Genomic DNA, 15,221 nt, shown 5'->3' with positions numbered 1-15,221 from the left:
GTAATCGCTGCGTTTTTCAAGTATAATAATAATGATGAAGCAATGTAGTAACAGTATGGCGGCAGTGCCAGAACAGCTGGAAAACAAATTTCCATACTTGGAAAAACGGGTCACACTTGGAAGAAACGTCACACTTGTAAAAATGGGCCTCACTGGGAAAAATGGGTCACCCTTGGAAAGATTGTGTCATACTTGGAAAAAATGGTCACCATTAGAAAAATGAGTCACACTTGGAAATAAGGGTCACACTTTGAAAACTGGGTCACGCTTGGAAAAATGAGTTACACTTGGAAATTAGGAAATAACATTTTAAAAAAAGTGACACTTGGAAAAATGGATCACACTTCGAAAAAAGGGTCACATTTTAAAGAAATTGGTCACAATTAGAAAAGTGGACTACACTTGGGAAAAGGGTGACAAACTTGAATAAAAGGGTCACACTTAAAAAGATGGGCCAAACTTTAAAAAATGGGTCACACTTGGAAAAATGGGTCACACTTGGAAAACTGGGTCACACTTAAAAAATTAAGGGGTAACATTTGAAGTGACACTTGGAAAAATAGGTCACACTTGGGAAAATGAGTCACATTTGAAAAAATGGGTCACACTTGGAGAAAGAGGTCACACTTGGAAAACTGGGTCACACTTGGAAAAATGGCTTACACTTGAGAATTACGGGGTAGCATTTAAAAAAAAAAGTGACACTTGAAAAAATGGGTCACACTGAAAAAAGAGTCGCATTTGCAAAAATTGGTCAAAATTAGAAAAATGGGTTACACTTAAGAAAAGGGGGACAAACTTGAATAAAAGGGTCACACTTCAAAAAATGGGTTACTCTTTAAAAAAAAAAGTCACACTTGGAAAAAAGAGTCACACCTGGAAAAATGGGTCACACTTTGGTAAAAGGCTCACAATTGCAAAAAAAAAAAGTCACACTTGGAAAAAACATGACGGGACACAGGGAGCCTTCTACTGTAAGTACCGCAGAGAAATGGTAGGAAATTTTCCTAGCATTCCTTACATACTCTCACTAGGGTTCTTCGTCTTGCGGTCAGGGAAGCGTCATAATCTGTTTTAGTGACATGTCGATGATATGAGATGAGAAATAAACCAGAAAGGGCCGATGGAACACGAGACAAGCTTTAAAATGAAGTCACGATATTAATAGTGCATTAAAAGTAAATAGTACGTTCGAGTCATTCCCGATGCTTTCAAATGATGGCGGACTCCACCGACGCCAATAATTTGGGACAAAACAAGGTCATTATATATGGGGTCACGTCTAAACACACGTGAACAAAGACTTGGGCAGGAAAAAAACGTGAGCGGACAAAACCGGGGAATGCCGATAAATCAAGTAATCCCGCAATGATGAACGAATTACACAACATGAACCTTCCTCTGCTTCTCCCCCTGAACCAAGTTCAGATCTACGAACTGAACTTAAAGCTACCAAAGTGCCTACGAATGGATGTTGAGCGCGGCGAGCAGACGTAAATGTCTTGTTTACGCAATGAAAGCCATCACAATAAACTCTGAGCTTGCATCGAGATGCTTGTCCGGGCGTAAAGGAGCGTTTGATTAATCGATCTAAAACAGATCTTAAGGAATAAAACCCAGATGATCTGGAATACTTGTCTAAGTATGTCGTTGGCAGTAGGAGCCACGTGCAGTATTATCATGCTCGGCAATTGAAGTTATTGTGTAGAAAATATCGCACAATTACACAGCCGAAGGCAAAATAAAGCGCGAGGAGAAACTTAGCACATGGAGCTAAGATAGATTGTCAGTGCTTTAGGTGACCATGCACGGCTACCAATAACTTGGCCAATCGCTTGCCCAATGGCTTGTGCACGCAACGAATCGTAGAAGTCTCGCGTGTTCTTGCGCGTTCAGAGATGCGCCGCACTCTCGATTTCGGTGTTAGCATCTCAAACTATGCTTACTAGACTTTTTAAAGACGCTACTTTTAGCCCTCCCTCAAATCTACACACGTGTATTTTACTTGTGGAAAACTATCGACTTGCGAAGTGTTTAGGTTGGAGATTCTCGCCCATATCAACTTTCTTCTCTCTCGTAAGTTCTCGCGCGTTTAGAGATGCGCCACACTCGAGTTTTAGGTGCGGAGATCCCAACCAATGCTTACCTAACATTTTAAAGATGCTACTTTTAGCCCTCCCCCAAATCTACACACGTGTATTTCACTTCTGAAAGTCTATCGATTTGGACAGTGCTTGGGTAAGAGATTCTCGTCCATATCAACTTTCTTTTCTCTCGTAAGTTCTCGCGCGTTTAGAAATACGCCACACTCTTGTTTTAGGTACGGGGATCCCAAACAATGCTTACCTAACTTTTTAACGATGGTACTTTTAGCCCTCTACCAAATCTACACACGTGTATTTTACTTGTGGAAGTCTATCGATTTGGACAGTGCTTGGTTAAGAGATTCTCGCCTATATCAACTTTCTTTTCTCTCGTAAGTTCTCGCGCGTTTAGAGATGCGCACACTCGCGTTTTTTGGATCCCAACCAATGCTTACCTAACTTTTTAAAGATGCTACTTTTAGCCCTCGTTCAAATCTACACACGTGTGTTTCACTTGTGAAAGTCTATCAATTTGGACAGGGCTTGGGTAAGAGATTCTCGCCCATATCAACGTTCTTTTCTCTAGTAAGTTCTCGCGCGTTTAGAGATGCGCCACACTCGCCATTTAGGTGCAGGGATCTTAACCAATGCTTACTTAACTTTTTAAAGAAGCTACTTTTAGCCCTCTCTCAAATCTACACACGTGTATTTCACTTGTGGAAGTCTGTCGCTTTGAAGAATACTTGGGTTAAAGATTCTCGCCCATTTATCTTTTTTTCACTCGCGTGGTTTTGCGCGTTAGCGATGCGGCACAGTCGCGTTTTTCTTTTTTTGTGGGGATCTCAAACTATGCTTACAGGGCTCTTTAAAAACGCTAGTTTTGGCCCTCCCCTAAATATACACAAGTGTATTTCAATTGTGAAAGTCTATCGATTTGGACAGTGCTTGGGTTGGATATTCTTTCCCCTGTTCATTTTCTTTTCTCCCGCGTGTTCTCGTGGGGATCCCAAACTTTGCTTACCTCCCTTTTTAAAGATGCTAGTTTTAGCCCTGTTCAAAGTCTCCAAGGTGTATTTAACTGTGGAAGTCTATCGATTTGAACAGTGCTTTCGTAGATTTATTTTAACCATGTCAATTTACTTTTCCCTTGTCGTTTCTCGCGCGTTTAGCTATGCGGCACACTCGAACTTTTGGTGTCGGGATCTTAAACTATGCTGACTGGGCTTTTTTAAGATGCTATTTTTGGCCCTCTCTTAAATTTACACGTGTATTTTCTTTTTGTGGGGGTCTTTCGATTTGGACAATGCTTGGGTAAGAGATTCTCGCCCATATCAAATTTCTTTTCTCTTGTAAGTTCTCGCGCGTTTATCGACGCGGCACACTCGCGTTTTTGGTGTGGGGATCCCAAAGTGTGCTTACGGGGCTCCTTAAAAATGTTAGATTTGGTCCTCAACCAAATCTACACACGCGTATTTCACTTGTCGAAGTCTGTCGCTTTGAAGAATGCTTGGGATGAAGATTCTTGCCTATTTATATTTTTTTTCTCTCGCGTGCTTTCGCGCGTTTAGAGATGCGCCACACTCGCGATTTTTGGTGTTATGATTTCAAACTATGCTTACTGGATTTTTTTAAGATGTTACATTTGGCCCTTTCTCAAATCTACACACGTGTATTTTACTAGTGGAAGTCTGTCACTTTGGACAATGCCTGGGTTAAAGATTCTCGCCCCTTTATATCTTTTTTTTAGTCGCGTGTTTTCGCGCGTTTAGCGATGCGGCAGACTCACGTTTTGGTGTGGGGATCTCAAACTATGCTTACGGGGCTCTTTAAAAATGCTAGTTTTGGCCTTGCACCAAATCTACATAAACGTATTTCAGTTGTGGAAGCCTATCGATTTGGACAGAGCTTAGGTTGGAGTCTTTCGCCCATACCAACTTTCTTTTCTCTCGTAAATTCTCGCGCGTTAAGAGATGCGCCACACTCACCTTTTAAGTGCGGGGATCGCAAACAGTGCTTAGCTAACTTTCTAAATATGCAATTTTCAGCCCTCCCCAAATCTACCCACGTGTATTTATTTTGGGAAGTCCATCGATTTTGAGAGTGTCTGGGTTAGATATTCTCGCCCATATCAACTTTCTTTTCTCTCGTAAGTTCTCGCGCGTTTAGAGATGCCCCACACTCGCGGTTTTGATGTCTGGATCTCAAACTATGCTTACTGGACTTTCTCAACCTACACAGGTGTATTTCACTTGTGGAAGTCTGTGGCTTTGAACAATGTTGGAGATTCTCGCCCATTTATATTTTTTTCTCTCGCGTGTTTTCGGGCATTTAGAGATGCGCCACACTCGCGATTTCGGTGTCGGCATCTCAAACTATGCTTAGTGGACTTTTTGAAGATGCTAGATTTGGCCCTTTCTCAAATCTAGACACGTGTATTTAACTCGTGGAAGTCTAGCGATTCGGATAGTGTTTGGGTTGAAGATTCTCGCCCATATTAACTTTCTGTTCTCTCGTAAGTTTTCGAACGTTTAGAGGTGCGCAACACTTGCGTTTTAGGTGTGGGGACCCCAACCAATGCTTACCTAACTTTTTAAAAATGCTACTTTTAGCCCTCCCCCGAATGTACACACGTTTATTTCACTTGTGGAAATCTAACGATTTCGAAAGTGGTTGGGTGAATGATTGTCGTCTGCATCAAGTGTTTTTTCGCTAGTAAGTTCTCGCGCGTTTAAAGATGCGCCACTCTCGCGGTTTTGGTCTCGGCATTTCAAACTATGCCTATTGGACTTTTTAAAGATGTTGGCCCTTTCTCAAATCTACACACGTGTATTTTACTTGTGGTAGTCTCTCGCTTTGGACAATGCTTGGGTTAAAGATTCTGGCCTATTTACATTTTTTTTTTCTCTCGCGTGTTTTTGCGCGTTGAGAGATGCGCCACACACTCGATTTCGGTGTCAGCATCTCAAACTAATCTTACTGGACTTTTTAAAGATGCTAGATTTCGCCTTTTCTAAAATCAACACACGTGTATTTCACTTGTTGAAGTCTATCGATCTAGACAGTGCTTGGGTTGGAGATTCTCGCTCATATCAACTTTCTTTTCTCTCGTAGATTCTCGCGCGTTTAGAGATACGCCACACTTGCGTTTTAAGCGCGGGGATCCCAACCAATGCTTACCAAACTTTTTAAAGATGTACTTATAGCCCTCCCCCAAATCTACACATGTGTATTTCACTTCTGGAAGTCTATCAATTTGGATCGTGCTTGGATGAGAGATTTTCGCCGATATCAACTTTCTTTTGTTTAGTAAGTTCTAGCGTAATTAGAGATGCGCCACACTCGCGTTTTAGGCGCGGGGATCCCAACCAATGCTTACCTAACTTTTTAAAGATGCCACTTTTAGCCCTCCCCCAAATCTACACACGTGTATTTCACTTGTGGAAGTCTAACTCTATTGAAATGAATAATGCTTGGGCAAGGGATTCTCGCCAATATCAACTTTCTTTTCTGTAGTAAGTTCTCGCGCATTTAGGGATGCTTCACATCCGCGGTTTTGATGTCGGGATCTCAAGCTATGCTTACTGGACTTTTTAAAAGATACTAGATTTGGCCCTTTCTCAAATGTACACACGCGTATTTCACTTGTTGTAGTCTGTCGCTTTGAACAATGCTTGGGTTGAAGATTCTCGCCTATGTAATTTTTTTTTTCTCTCGCGTGTGTTCGCCCGTTTAGAGGTGCGCCCCTGTTTCCATTTCAGTGTCGGCATCTCAAACTATGCCTACTGGACTTTTTGAAGATGCTAGATTTAACCCTTTCTCAAATCTACAAACGTGTTTTTTCACTTGTTGAAGTTTATCGATTTAGACAGTGTTTGGGCTGGAGATTCTCGCCCATATCAACTTTTTTTCGATTGTAAGTTTTCGCGCGTTTAGAGATACACCACACTCGCGTTTTAGGTGCGGGGATCCCAACCAATGCTTTTTAAAGATGCTACCTATATCCCTCCCCAAATCTACACATGTGTATTTCACTTGTGGAAGTCTATCGATTTGGACAGTGCTTGGTTAAGGGATTCTCGCCAATATCAACTTTCTTTTCTCTGGAGAGTACTCGTGCGTTTAGAGATGCGTCACGCTCGCGGTTTTAGTGAGGCATCTCAAACTACGCTTATTGGATTTTTTAAGGATGCTAGATTTGGCCCTTTCTCAAATCTACAAACGTGTATTTCCCTTGTGGAAGTCTGTCGCTTTGGACAATGCTTGGGTTGAAGATTCTCGCCTATTTATATTTTTTTCTCTCGTGTGTTTTCGCGCTTTCAGAGATGCGCCACACTCTCGGTTTCGGTGTCACCATCTCAAACTATCCTTCCTGGACTTTTTAAAGTTTCTAGTCTTGGCCTTTTTCTAAAATCTACACACGTGTATTTCACTTGTTGAAGTCTGTCGATTTAGACAGTGTTTGGGTTGGAGATTCTTGCCCATATCAACTTTCTTTTCTCTTGTAAGTTCTCGCGCCTTTAGAGATGCGCCACACTTGCGCTTTAGACGCAGGGATGCCAACCAATGGTTACCTAACTTTTTAAATATGTTACTTTTAGCCCACTCTTATATTTACACTCTTGCATTTTACTTGGTGAGGTCTATCGTTTTGGACAGTGTTTAGGTTGGATATTCTTGCCCATATCAACTTTCTTTTCTCTCGTAAGTTCTTGTGCGTTTAGAGATGGGCCACACTCCCGTTTAATGTACGGGGATCCTAACAAATGCTAGCTATCGTTTTAAAATGCTATGTTTAGCCCTCTGCCAAATTCACACACGTGTATTTCACTTGTGAAAGTCTATCGATTTGGACAGTACTTTGGTGAGAGATTCTTGCCGACATAAAGTTTCTTTTTTCTACTACTTTCTCGCGCGTTTGGACATGCGCCACACTCGCAGTTTTGGTGGCGGGATCTCAAAGTATGGTTACTGGACTTTTTAAAGATGGTAGATTTGGCCCTTTCTCAAATGTACACGCGTGTATTTCACTTGCTTTGGTGTAGGGATTTCAAACTATGCTTACAGCTGGACTTTTCGAAGACGCTCTTTCTTAAATCTGCATACATTTATTTTACTTGTGGAAGTCTATCGATTTGGACAGTGTTTGGGTTGGAGATTCTCGCCCATATCAACTTTCTTTTCTCTCGTAAGTTCTCACGCGTTTAGAGATGCGCCACACTCGCGTTTTAGCTGCGGGGATCCCAACCAATGCTTATCTAACTTTTTAAGGATGCTACTTTTGGCCTCCTCCGAAATCTACACAAGTGTATTTCACTTCTGGAAGTTTATCGATTTGGACAGTGCTTAGGTAAGAGATTCTCGTCCCCATCAACTTTCTTTTCTCTCGTAAGTTTTCGTACATTTAGAGATGCGCCACATTTGCGTTTTAGGTGAGGGAATCCCAACCAATGGTTATATAACCTTTTAAAAATGTTACTTTTAGCCATCCTAGAAATCTACACACTTTTATTTCACTTGAGGTAGTCTGCAGCTTTGGACAATGCTTGGGTTGGAGATTCTCGCCATTTATAGTTTTTTCTCTTGCGCGTTTTCGCGTGTTCAGAGATGAGCCACACTCGCGATTTCGGTGTCGGCATCTCAAACTACGCTTAGTCGACTGTTTTTAAGATGCTAGATTTGGCCCTTTCTCAAATCTAAACACGTGTATTTCACTTGTGGAAGTCTATCGATTTGGAAAGTCTTTAGGTTGGAGATTCTCGCCCATATCAACTTTCTTTTCTCTTGTAAGTTCTCACGCGTTTAGAGATGCGCCACACTCGCGTTTTAGGTGTAGGGATCCCAACCAATGCTTACCTAACTTTCTAAAAAGGCTACCTCTAGCCCTCCCCCAAATCTACACACGTGTATTTCACTTCTGAAAGTCTATCGATTTGGATAGAAATCTATTGATTTGGACAGTTCTTGGGTAAGAGATTCTCGTCTATATCAACTTTCTTTTCCCTAGTAAGAGCTGAGCTGAGCGATGCGCCACACTCGCGGCTCTGGTGTCGGGATCTTAAACTATGCTTACTTGACTTTTTAAAGATGCTAGATTTGGCCCTATCTCAAATCTACACACGTGTATTTCACTTGTGGAAGTCTGTCGCTTTGGACAATGCCTGGGTTAAAGATTTTCGCCCATTTATATCTTGTTTTCACTCGCGTGTTTTTGCGCGTTTAGCAATGCGAAATTTCGAGTTTTTGGTGTGAGGATCCCAACTTATGCTTACGGGGGTCTTTAAAATGCTAGTTTTGGCCCTTCCCCAAATCTACACACGTGTATTTCACTTGTGGAAGTCTATCTGTTTAAACAGTTTTCAAAGTCGCCAAGACCAACTTTGGGTCGATTTCCAGGAACTTGGGCAATAATTCCAAGTTCTAGGGACTTTAAACTAATTTGACAATACTTTGGTTTTCAGTGAAAGGGACAGAAGAAATATCTCGAAGCGCTTGATTATTAGCAGTGTGACAGAAATATAGGCCCTCTGTAACCCATTTATTGACTAGAAAGTCGCCGAGAACGGGCTACGCGTTGCGAGATTTTGTCCAACTTTAGGTCGATTTCAAGGAACTCTGGCAATATTTCCGATTCCCCGGGCACTCGAAACTTATTCGAGAAGACTTTGGTTTTCGGTAAAATGGACAAAGGAAAAATTTTTGAACGCTTGGTTATGAGCATTCATAACCAAGCGTTTGAAAATTTTTCTTCTGTCCATTTCACTGAAAACCGAAGTATTTTCGAATTAGTTTAGAGTCCCTGGGACTCGGAAATATCGCCCAAGATCCTGGAAATCGACCCAAAGTTGGTCACAATCACGCTGCGCGGAGCCCAGTCTCGGCGACTTTCTAGTCACTAAGTGGCTATATTTCGGCCAGACTGCTTATAGCCAAGCGTTAAAAAATTTTTCCTCCTCCATTTCACTGAAAACCAAACTCTTCTCGAGTTCGTCTAAAGTCCCTGGGACTCGAAAATATCGCTCAAGTTCCTAAAAATCGACCTAAAGTTGGTCAAAATCACGCTGCGCGTAGCCCGGTTTCGGCGACTTCCTAGAGACTAAGTGAGTTAAGGAGGAGCTATATTTCGGTCAGACTGCTCATAACCAAGCGTTTAAAGATTTTTCCTGGATCTCTTTCACTAAAACAAAAGTCTTCTCTAATTAGTCTAGAGTCCCTGGGACTCGGAAATATCACCCAAGTTCATGGAAGTCGACCCAAACTTGAGTTGGTTAAAATCACGCATCGCGTAGCCGGTCACGGCGAATTTCTAGTCACTATATGGCCATATTTTGGTTAGACTGCTCATAGCCAAGCGTTTAAAAATTTTTCCTCTGTCCAATTCATTTCAAACTTAAGTCTTCGCAAATTAGTTTAGAGTCCCTGGGACTCGGAAATATCGCCCAGGTTTTTGGAAATCGACCCAAAGTTAGTCAAAATCACGCTGCGCATAGTCCGGTCTCGGCGACATTTTAGTCTCTAAGTGGCTATATTTCGGCAAGACTGCTCATAACCAAGCGTACAAAAATTTTTCCTCTGTCCAATTCACTGAAAACCAAGGCCTTGTCCACTTAGTTTAGAGTCCCTGAGACTGAAAAATATCGCTCAGGTTTTTGGAAATCGACCCAAAGTTAGTCAAAATCACGCTGCGCATATTCCGGTCTCGGCGACATTTTAGTCTCTAAGTGGCTATATTTCGGCAAGACTGCTAATAACCAAGCGTACACAATTTTTCCTCTGTCCAATTCACTGAAAACCACGGCCTTTTCCACTTAGTTTAGAGTCCCTGAGACTCAAATATATCGCATAAGTTCCTGGAAATCGACCTAAAGTTGCTCAAAATTACGCTGCGCGTGGCCCGGTCTCGGCGACTTTCTAGTCGCTACGTGAGTTAAAGAGAGGCTATATTTCGCCCGGACTGCTTTTAACGAAGCCTTAAAAAATTTTTCCTTTAACCATTTCACTGAAAACCAAAGTCTTCTCGAGTTAGTTTAGAGTCCTTGGTACTCGGAAATTTCGCCTAGCTAAATTCCTGGAAATCGACCTAAAGATGGTCCAAACCACGCTGCGCGTAGCCCAGTCTCGACGACTCTCCAGTTAATAAGTGGCCATATTTCAACAAGACTGCTTATAACCAAGCGTTCAAAAATTTTTCCTCTGTCCATTTCACTGAAAACCAAAATTTCCTCGAATTACTTTAGAGTCCCTGGTACTCGAAAATATCGACCAAGATCCTGGAAATCGACCCAAAGTTGGTCAAAATCACGCTGCGCGTAGCTCGGTTTCGGCGACTTTTTAGTCACTAAGTGGCTATAACTAAGTGGCAATATTTGGGCCAGACTGCTCATAACCAAGCGTTTAAAAATTTTTCCTCTGTTCATTTTACTCAAAAACCAAAGTTTTTTCAAATTACTTCAGAGCCCCTGGGACTCGGAAATATCGCCCAAGTTCCTGGAAATCGACCCAAAGTTGGCCAAAATCGCGCCTCGCGTAGCCCGGTCTCAGCGTCTTTCTAGTCACTTAGTGGCTACATTTCGGCCAGACTGCTCATAGCCAAGCGTTCTAAAATTTTTTCTTTGTCCATTTCACTAAAAACCAAAGTCTTCTCGAGTTAGTTTAGAGTCCTTGGGACTCGGAAATATCGGCCAAAATCCTAAAAATCGACCCAAAGTTAGTCAAAATCACGCCTTTGTAGCCATGTCTTGGTGACTTTGAGCACTGTCCAAATGGATAGACTTTCACAAGTTAAAATACACGTGTAGATTTGGCAGAGGGCTAAAAGTAGCATCTTTAAAAAGTTAGGTTAGCATTGGTTGGGATCCCCGCACCTAAAACGCGAGTGTGGCGCATCCCTTAACGCGCCAGAACTTACGAGAGAAAAGAAAGTTGATATGGGCGAGAATCTTCAACACTGTCCAAATCGATAGACTTCTACAAGTGTCATACGTTTGTGTAGATTTGGAGAGGGCAAAAATTAGCATTTTTAAAGAGACCTGTAAGCATAGTTTGGGATCCCCACACCAAAAACGCGATTTAGCTGTATTGGTAAACGCGCGAAAACACGCGAGTGAAAAAAAGATATAAATGGGCGAGAATCTTCAACCCAAGCATTGTCCAAAGCGACAGACTACTACAAGAGAAATACAAGTGTGTAGATTTGAGAAGGGGCCAAATCTAGCATCTACCCAAATCGATAGACTTCTACAAGTAAAATACACGTGTGTAGATTTGGGGGAGGGCTAAGATTACCGTCTTTAAAAAGTTAGGTGAGCATTGGTTGGGATCCCCGCAGCTAAAACGCGAGTGTGGCGCATCTCTAAAGGCGCGAAAACTCACGAGAGAAAAGAAAGTTGATATGGGCGAGAATCTTCAACCCAAACACTCTCGAAATCAATAGACTTCCACAAGTGAATTACACGCGTGTAGATTTGACAAATGGCCGAATCTAGCATTTTTCAAAAGTCCAATAAGCATAGTTTGAGATGCAGACACCGATATTGCGAGTGTGGCGCATCACTAAACGGGCGAAAACACGCGAGAGAGAAAAATATAAATCGGCGAGAATCTCCAACCCAAGCATTGTCCAAAGCGACAAACTACCACAAGTGAAATACACGTGTGTAGATTTGAGAAAGGGCCTAATATAGCATCTTTAAAAAGTCCAGTAAGCGTAGTTTGAGATGCCGAGACCAAACTGCGAGCGTGGCGCATCTCTAAACGCGCGAGAACTTACGAAAGAAAAGAAAGTTGATTTGCACGAGAATCTCCAACGCAAACACTGTCCAAGTCGATAGACTTTCACAAGTGAAATACAGGTGTGTAGATTTGAGAAGGGCCAAATCTAGCATCTTTAAAAAGTCCAGTAAGTTTGAGACGCCATGACCGAAATCGCGAGTGTGCGCATCTCTTAACGTGCGAAAACACGCAAGAGAGAAAAAAATATAAATGGGCGAGAATCTCCAACCCAAACGCTGTCCAAAGCTATAGAGTTTCGCAAGTGAAATACAGACGTGTAGATTTGAGAAGGGCCAAATCTAGCATCTTTAAAACGTCCAGTAAGCATACTTTGAGATCTCAACACCAAAACTGCGAGTGTGGCACATCTCTAAACTCGCGAAAACTTACTAAAGAAAAGAAAGTTGATATGGGCGAGAATGTCTCTCCCAAGCACTGTCCAAATCGATAGACTTCTACAAGTGACATACCTGTGGGTAGATTTGGGGGAGGGCTAGAGGTAGCATCTTTAAAAAGTAAGTTAAGCATTGGTTGGGATCCCTACACCTAAAACGCGATTGTGGCGCATCTCTAAACGCGCGAGAACTTACAAGAGAAAAGAGAGTTGATATGGGCGAGAATCTCCAACCCAAACACTGTCCAATTTGATAGACTTCTACAAGTAAAACACACGTGTGCAAATTTAGGGGAGGGCTAAAAATAGCATCTTTAAAAAGTTAGGTAAGCATTGGTTGGGATTTCTGCACCTAAAACGCGAGTGTGGCGCATCTCTAAACGCGCGCAACTTTCGAAGGAAAAGAAAGTTGATAGGGGCGAGGATCTCTCAACCAAGCACTGTCGAAATCGATAGACTTCCACAAGTTAAATACAAGTGTGTAGATTTTGGGGAGGGCTAAAAGTAGCATCTTTAAAAAGTTAGGTAAGCATTGGTTGGGATCCCCGCACCTAGATTGCGAGTGTGGCGCATCTCTAAAGGCGCGAGAACTTACGAGAGAAAGGAAAGTTGATATGGGCGAAATTCTCCAACCCAATCACTGTTCAAATCGATATTTTTCCTTAAGGGAAATACACGTGTGTAGATTTGGGGCAGGGGTAAAAGTAGCATCTTTAAAAAGTTAGGTAATCTTTGGTTGGGATCCCTGCACCTAAAACGGGAGTGTGGCGCATCTCTGACCGCGCGAGAACTTACGAGAGAAAAGAAAGTTGATATGGGCACGAATCTCTCATCTAATGAGGGGACGCAAATGACTTCTACTGTAAGTATCTCTTCCCGGTGTTTTTTTGGTTAAATTCTATGAGAACAGGGCTGTGTTCCTCGAAGGCTGTGGGTGTAATTCGTAAAAGCACTAAGTTCTTATAAATCGTTCAGAAATTCTTCGTTCCAGTTCAAATTTATGTTGCTGACACATGGGTGGTCACTTTATATTTAGACCGTGATGTAAGATACTTTAGACTATTTTTACTGTTCATGATGCACTGCTAGGTTAGTCTGCTTTATAAATATTTAACTGCTCTGGTCGAGTTTTTAATTTCAAGATGATTAAACGTTCTTTTTAAGCGTTCCTGTTAAAAATGATGTAAAGTTGTCAATTTTAGTAATTTCAATTTGAAGAAAAGGTCCTGTTAGTACCTTCTTGTTACTTGATGAAAATTTTGCGGGGTTTATTTTACCAGGGCATTTCATGACGCCTCCTGGAATAAGCTATACATTTCCTAGTTGAATCGTCATCAGTTTATCGTACGTTATTCAGGTTATTGATTGGAAAAATAATTATAATTCTAAACCTTGGTTCATCTATTTTCAGGGGATGGGGGGTGGGCTCACCTCTTTCGGAGGTCGTTACTTACGGACTTTTACGATTTGTTGCGTGTACGAGCCATTGGCCAAGCGATTGGCCAAACCATTGGTGGCCGTGCATGGTCACATAAAGCACTGACAATCTATCTTAGCTCCATGTGCTAAGTTTCTCCTCGCGCTTTTTTTTTTTTGCCCTCGGCTGTGTAATTGTGCGATATTTTCTACACAATAACTTCAATTGCCGAGCATGATAATACTGCACGTGGCTTCTACTGCCAACGACATACTCAGACAAGTATTCCAGATCATCTGGGTTTTATTCCTTAAGATCTGTTTTAGATTGATTAATCAAACGCTCCTTTACGCCCGGACAAGCATCTCGATGCAAGAAATGCAAGCTCAGAGTTTATTGTGATGGCTTTCATTGAGTAAACAAGACATCAACATCCATTCGTAGGCACTTTGGTAGCTTTAAGTTCAGTTCGTAGATCTAAACTTGGTTCAGGGGGAGAAGGAGAAGAAGGTTAATGTTGTGTAATTCGCTCATCATTGCGGGATTACTTGATTTATCGGCATTCCCCGGTTTTGTCGCTCACGTTTTTTTCCTGCCCAAGTCTTTGTTCACGTGTGTTTAGACGTGATCCCATATATAATGACCTTGTTTTGTTCCAGATTATTGGCGTCAGTGGAGTCCGCCATCATTTGAAAGCATCGGGAATGACTCCAACGCACTATTTAATTTTGAAGCATTATTAATATTGTGACTTCATTTTAAAGCTTCTCCCATGTTCCATCGGCCCTTTCTGGTTTATTTTTCATTTAATATCATCGACATGTCACTAAAACAGATTATGACGCTTCACTGGCCGCAAGACGAAGAACCCTAGTGAGAGTATATAAGGAATGCTAGGGAAATTTCCTACCATTTCTCTGCGGTACTTACAGTAGAAGCCCCGTGCGTCCCGTCATGGGTCAAATTTGGAAAAACGTAAAAAAATGGGTCAGATTTGAAAAAATAAGTCACACTTTGGTAAGGTTGGTAGGGCTCACAATTGAAAAAAATGGGTCACACTTGGAAAAAAGGGTCTCACTTGGAAAAATGTCACAATTGGAAAAATGGGTCACACTTGAAAAAATGGGAATAACACTTGAAAAAAGGGTCAAAGTCTGAAAAATTGTTGACGCTTGGTAAAATGGGTCCTACTTGGAAAAAAGAGTCACACTTGGAGAAATGAGTCACACTTAGAAAGGTGGGTTAAGCTTAGAAAAATGAATCACGCTTGGAAAAAATGGGTCACACTTTGAAAAAAGGATCACGCTTGGAGAAGCGGGTCACAATTGGGAAAAAGATTTACACTTGGAAAAATAGGTCACAGTTGGAAAAAGTGTCACATTTGAAAATAGTGTCACACGTGGAAAAAAGGGTGAAACTAGAAAAAATGGGTCACACTTAGAAAAGTTAGCCACATTTTGAAAAATGGCTCACACCCGTAAACACGGGTCACACTTGGAAAAAGAGTCACTTGTAAAAATGGGTCACACTTGAAAAAAAGTGTCAGAAAAATGGGTAA

The sequence above is a fragment of the Orbicella faveolata genome, unplaced genomic scaffold (assembly GCF_042242905.1).
Source record: "Orbicella faveolata isolate gen_17 unplaced genomic scaffold, um_ofav_v1 contig_24, whole genome shotgun sequence".
NCBI classification, from domain to species: domain Eukaryota; kingdom Metazoa; phylum Cnidaria; class Anthozoa; order Scleractinia; family Merulinidae; genus Orbicella; species Orbicella faveolata.
Note: the sequence above shows the minus strand (reverse complement) of the source record.